We start from the raw sequence: 6,609 nt of genomic DNA, 5'->3' as shown, positions 1-6,609 counted from the left end.
TGTCATTGCAACTTTTTTTTCAAACCATGAAACAGATGCCCTGATTAATTTCCTAATGGAGGCAGCTGCTGCTACCCCTGCATTGCCATTTTATTGCTATCACATTCCTGCCTTGACAAGGGTAAAGATTTGTGCTGAGAAGCTGTTTGATGGATTCCGCATAAGAGCCCCGCTGACTTTTTTTTTTTTTAACATAGAGTCTGGCTCTCTCACCCAGGCTGGAGTACAGTGGCACTATCATGGTTCACTGCAGCCTCTGCCTCCTGGGCTCAAACAGTCCTCCCACTTCAGTCTCAAGAGTAGCTAGGACTACAGGCACGTGCCACCACAACCAGAACAAATAAATTTTTTTGTAGAGATGGGGTTTCACCATGTTGCCCAGGCTGGTCTTGAACTCCTGAGCTCAAATGATCTCTCTGTCTTGGCCCCCAAACCACTGGGATTACAGGTGTGAGCTAGTGTCCCCGGCCAAGAGCCCCACTTTCTAAAAGCTGAAATTCAGTGGCACAGATCTTAGATTTCAGGCAATGTGTTGATCAGAATCACCAGCAATAGTTTGCCTTCCTTTTGGGGGTGGATGAGCAACTGTTGGGTCCTCTGGTGATAGGAGCAACTGGAGCAGAGGGCAGACTTGTATCCAGAGATTTATCAGCTTTTTGGTCAAACTGGGTTTTCTAGTGTTACAGATCAAAAGTCATCATGGCACTGGTCCTTGCTGTGGAAGAGGGCCCATCCCAGCTTCCACAGCAGAAAGCCTCTAGGGAATTTACTGATAGTGCTGCAGCTTAATTTAAAGCTTGGAATTTTCTCTCTTTCACTGGTATAAAAGATGAAAACTTGGAAGCCTGTAGCCAGTGCCTGTATATCCAGTCAGGGTGTGTACATTGAGACATAACACCCTAAATAGTGCATGCTTTTCTCAGGGACTTTGTTAGACAAACTTGAACTGAACTCTCTCCTAGCAAATAAAATCTTGACTCAATCAACAGATATTTAAATACTTACTGTGAGCCTAAGAAAGTCTCATTTTGTGAAGGGGCAAAAACTCAAAAGAGTCATGAGCCCTAAGTCATTCATTTCACAAATTTTTTGTATAGCATTTTCTGTTTATGTGGATGAAATGGAATCAAGAGGAAAACTGTAATAACTAATTCCATCTGCCTTTGGGAGCTGGAATTAATCACAGTTATCTTGATTTCTAGTTCTTAATCTAATTTTAAAGTTTTCTGCTGGGGGTGGTGGCGCATGCCTGTGGTCCCAGCCACTTGAGTGGCTGAGGTGGGAAGATCAGTTGAGCCCAGGAGTTTGAGGCTGCATTGCACTCCAGCCTGGGTGACTGTGAGACCCAGTCTCTCAAAAAAAAAAAAAAAAAAAAAAAATTTAATGTATAATTTTTTTTGATGGTGGTGGGGAGGAAGGTAATTTCATCTTAATAAATACCCATTTGGAATCTAGGTAATGTTAGCTACAGCATTTAGGCAGATACTTTAAAACTAAATTATAACATGACTCAACTATATGCAACTAGGAATGCATTAGCTCATTTGGCTGTTCAGTCTAACTCTACAGTGGAAACTTTCAGATTAATTGCAATGTCACTGTTTTCTCCCAATACACTGCCATAGGACCAACAGGTTTGTGTGCCCACTGCACACAAAACAGATCCATTACAGATCCATTACACAGAGACAGCAAGGATATGGCCGAGAGTTTAATGACCGCAGGGTGCTGATTGAGGAGATGGGAAAAGACCCTCAAACCCATCTCTCCAAGGAGTTCTGGGCTTGATTGTTGTTTTTTTTTGGAGTGGGAGTTTCGCTCTTGTTGCCCAGGCTGGAGTGCAATGGCGCAGTCTTGGCTCATTGCAACTTCTGCCTCCCGGGTTCCAGAGATTCTCCTGCTTCAGCCTCCCTAGTAGCTGGAATTACAGGTGTCCACCACAACGCCAGTGTATTTTTAGTAGAGACGGGGTTTTATCATGTTGGCCAGGCTGGTCTTGAACTCCTGACCCCAGGTGATTCACCCACCTCAGCCTCCTAGAGTGCTGGGATTACAGGCATGAGCCTCTGAGATTGGCCCACGGCTTGGGTTTTAAAGGCTTTCGTGAAGGGTAAAGGACCAGAAATTTGGGGTTGTCAATTGGTCAGGGCAAAGGGGACGAAATCATCAGGATGTGGAAACTGCATTCATTGCTGAATCAGCTTTTTCTGGGGTCCCTCAGACCAGCTGGCATCAGTGGGATCCTGCAGATCAGCTGGCCTAATTGTTTTCCCAGTATGTGGGATCTGAAGGCATGTCTCAAAGGGAAAACCTTTAATAATGTTCAAGTTATCTCTAGAGCAGTTAAGGGGAACTAAAATCTTCTAACAGAGTCTAAAGGATCGTAGGATAATAGGCACCAAACAACTATGAGGAAGCAGGTCAGGAGCAAGCTGACATCATTATTAACACTGAATGTGTGGCAAACTTGGTTTGCTTTTGTTTTTCCCCCTCACTTCTTCCCTGATTAATTTTTTTTTTTTTTTTTTTGAGATGGAGTTTTGCTCTTGTTGCCCAGTCTGGAGTGCAATGGTGCGATCTCGGCTCACCACAACCTCTGCCTCCAGGTTCAAGCAATTCTCCTGCCTCAGCCTGTGTAGTAGCTGGGATTACAGGCACGTGCCACCACGCCCAGCTAATTTTCTATCGTTAGTAGAGACGGGGTTTCTCCATGTTGGTCAGGCAGGTCTCGAACTCTCAACCTCAGGTGATTTGCCCACCTCAGCCTCCCAAAGTTCTGGGATTACAGGCATGAGCCACCGTGCCCAGCTTCCCCAATTAATTTTATAAAATTTTTTTTCCTTTCTTAAATTTATTTGTTTTGTTTTGTTGTTTTTTTGGAGACAGAGTCTTGCTCTGTTGCCAGGCTCCAGGCTGGAGTGCACTGGCGCAATCTTGGCTCACCGCAATCTCTGCCTTCTAGGTTCAAGAAATTCTCCTGCCTCAGCCTCCTGAATAGTTGGGACTACAGGTGCACGCCACCATGTCCAGCTAATTTTTGTTTTTTTCAGTTGAGACGGGGTTTTACCATGTTGGCCAGGGTGATCTCGATCTCTTGACCTCCCAAAGTGCTAGGATTACAGGCGGGAGCCACCGTGCCTGGCCAATTTATTTATTTTTTCTAATCTTATAAAGTTTATAGGGGCAGTTTCAACGTTGGAGTTAGATGAAGACTTGCTTTAGTTCTATAACTAAAAGCTCTTTTAAGGGTGGCTTTCTCACAAAGCAAAGACCTTCTGCAAAGAGGAATTTAAGTTTCCACTTCTTGCAATGCAGAAAACTTCTTGAAGTTTCAAAGATTCAAAGGGCTCTTGCAGGCCTTTTCCCCATCTCTCTCACTAGAGAGAGAGCTGTTTTTTCTTTCTTTCCTTCCTTTCTTCCTTTCTTCTTCCTTCCCTCCCTCCCTCCCTCCCTCCTTCCTTCCTTCCTTCTTTCTCAGCCTCCAGAGTAGCTGGGATTATAGGCATGTGCCACCACACCTGGCTAATTTTTGTATTTTTTTTAGATGCAGTCTTGCTCTGTCACCCAGGCTAGAGTGTAGTGTCACAATCTCAGCTTACTGCAACCTTCAGTTTCCAGGTTCAAGCAATTTTCCTGCCTCAGCCTCCCAAGTAGCTGGAATTACAGGTGCCCACCACTGTGCCCAGCTAATTTTTTTGTGTGTGTGTATTTTTAGTAGAGACAGGGTTTCACCATGTTGGTCAGGCTAGTCTTGAACTCCTCACCTGGTGATCCACCTGCCTCGGCCTCCCAAAGTGCTGGAATTAGAGGAGTGAGCCACTGCCCCCAGCCTAAATTTTGTATTTTTAGTAGCAATGGGATTTCACCATGTTGGCCAGGCTGGTCTCAAACTCCTGATCTCAAGTGATCCACCCACCTTGGCCTCCCAAAGTGCTGGGATTACTGGAGTGAGCTACCGCCTCACCCGGCCGAGAGCTATTTTTCTTCCTCTTTCTCTTTCTTTTGCTTATTAAAACTCTGCTAAAGACCTGGGTGTGGTGGGGGGGGGGTGTGGAAGCTATTTCTCTAGGTACCACAAACTTCCCCTTGCTTCACTGAGAAGATAGTGTCTCTCCCACAGCACCTTGAATTATTAGAATCAAAGCCCAACTTCCTTCTATCTGCGGTAAACCTAGTGCTACTATTATTTCCCCTTCATGCTTTCAAGCAGTTACCTTTTTGTAGTGATAGAAGATTCGGGAATGACCTAAAGAATACAGCTTTTTTTGCAGACAGTGTACAGAGAGGAAAATCAATCAGTAAATCAGTAAAAGAACAAAAAACAGCTTGCTTTCTCTATTTTTGAGACAGGGTTTGCTCTGTCACAGGGGCTGCAGTGCAGTGGCACAATCTTAGCCTCCAACTCCTGGGCTCAGGTGATCCTCCCTACTGGGCCTCCCAAAGTGCTGCGATTATAGACATGAGCCACTACTCCCAACCAGCTTTCTCTACACACCTTATTTAGTCTTTTTCTGTAGCATATCACCAGTTATTTAATTACCTTTTTTTTCCTTTTTGAGACAGAGTCTTGCTCTGTCACCATGCTGGAGTGCAGCAGCTCAGTACTAGCTCACAACATCCTTGAATTCCTGGGCTCAAGGAATCTGCCTGCCCTGGCCTGCTAAACCATGAGCCACCCAGCCTTAATCCCTCTCTCTCTTTTTTATTTTTGAGACAGAGTCTCACTTTGTTGCCTAGGCTGGAGTGCAGTGATGTGATCTCGGCTTACTGCAACTTCCCAGGTTCAAGCTCACTGCAACCTCTGCCTCCCTGTTTCAAGCAATTCTCCTGCCTCAGCCTCCCAAGTACCTGGGATTACAGGTGCCTGCCACCACATCCCCAACTCCTGACCTCAGGTGATTCAGTTGCCTCTGTCCCCCAATGTACTGGGATTCCAGGCCTAGGCCACTTTGCCTGGCCCTTAATCTCTTTTCTCACAAATTTTGATGTTTGCTATGTGGTTGGTTTTTTTTTTTGTTTTTTTTGTTTTTTTTGACAGGGTATCGAAAAAGTGTTGGGATCACAGGTATGAGCCACTGAGCCCAGCCAAGTGCTCACATCCATTTAGTTTAATTTTTAGTACCAGTTTATCAGAGCTTGGAGAAGGTAACTCATTGTTATTTTCCTGTACCAGAAACACAGATATTTTCTTAACATTTCCATTCAACAGATGATTATTTTCTTTTTTTTTTGAGATGGAGTATTGTTCTGTCACCCAGGCTGGAGTGCAGTGGTGGAATCTTGGCTCACTGCAAGCTCACCCTCCTGGGTTCTAGCAATTCTCCTGCCTCAGTGACCCAAGTAGCTGGGACCACAGGTGTGTGCCACCACACTTGGCTCATTTTTGTATTTTTAGGAGAAATGGAGTTTCACCATGTTGGCCAGGCTAGTCTTGAACTCCTGACCTCAAGTGATCTGCCTGCCTCAGCCTCTCAAAATGCTGGGATTACAGGAGTGAGCCACCACGACCAGACACAGCATTTTCACTTTAGGAACACAATCCTATTTTCACTTTACTGCTAAGGAAACCAGTCCTCCCTCTCTGAGGTTGTAAAACCTTCCCTCTGGGTAGGGCAGATAACAGTAAACAATTTGGGACACACCTCTCTAAAACCAGATTTTCTTTTCTTTCTTTCTTTTTTTTGAGACAGTGTCTTCCTCTGTTACCCAGGCTGGAGTGCAGTAGTGCAATCTCAGGTCACTGCAACCTCCACCTCCCGGGTTCAAGCGATTCTTCGTTCCTTGGCCTCCCGAGCAGCTGGGACTACAAGCACACATCATCACACCCAGCTCATTTTTTGTATTTTTGGTAGAGATGGGTTTTCACCATGTTGGCCAGGCTGGTCTCAAACTCCTGACCTCAGGAGATCCACCCACCTCAGCTTCCCAAAGTGCTGGGATTGCAAGCAAGATCCACCTCGCCTAGGCTAAAATTGGTCTTTCTATTAGAGAGACGGTTGTTCTGGAATCTTTTTCCCTAATACTATTACCCTGAGTAGAGAAGGCATAATGTTTCGTGTTGTAGCTGCTCTATACTTTACTATTTTCCCCACATTCAATTTCTTGACATCCTTTCTAATATACTAATTTAATCATGTCATCATTCCATAAATCAAAATTTCCACATTCTCTGTAGCCTATTTACTGAGTCTAATCCTCTCCCATATACTAATTTAATCATGCCACTCCATATATCAAAATTTCCCATTATCTATAGCCTATTTACTCATTCACCAAATGAGTGAATATTTGAAAGTTATTAGAATAGTGCCTGGCGCAAGTTCTAACAAACAGAAGTTTATTAAAAAAGTGGCTGAGTGTCATGTCTCGTGCCTATAATCCTAGTACTTTAGGAGGCCAAGGACAGATTGCTTGACTTCAAGACCAGTGTGGCAGCACAGTGACACCCCGTCTCCACAGAAACAAAACTTACCCAGGCATGGTGGCAAGTTCCTGTAGTCCCAACTACTTGGGAAGCTAAGACAGGAGGATCACTTGATCTTGGAGATCAAGGCTGTAATGAGCTGAGTGGCGCCACTACACTCCAGCCTTTGTGACAGAGCAAGTCTG

The sequence above is a fragment of the Callithrix jacchus genome, chromosome 14, assembly GCF_049354715.1.
Source record: "Callithrix jacchus isolate 240 chromosome 14, calJac240_pri, whole genome shotgun sequence".
In the NCBI taxonomy this organism is placed as follows: domain Eukaryota; kingdom Metazoa; phylum Chordata; class Mammalia; order Primates; family Cebidae; genus Callithrix; species Callithrix jacchus.
The sequence above is the reverse complement of the archived record's forward strand: the minus strand, read 5'-3'. Positions refer to the sequence as shown.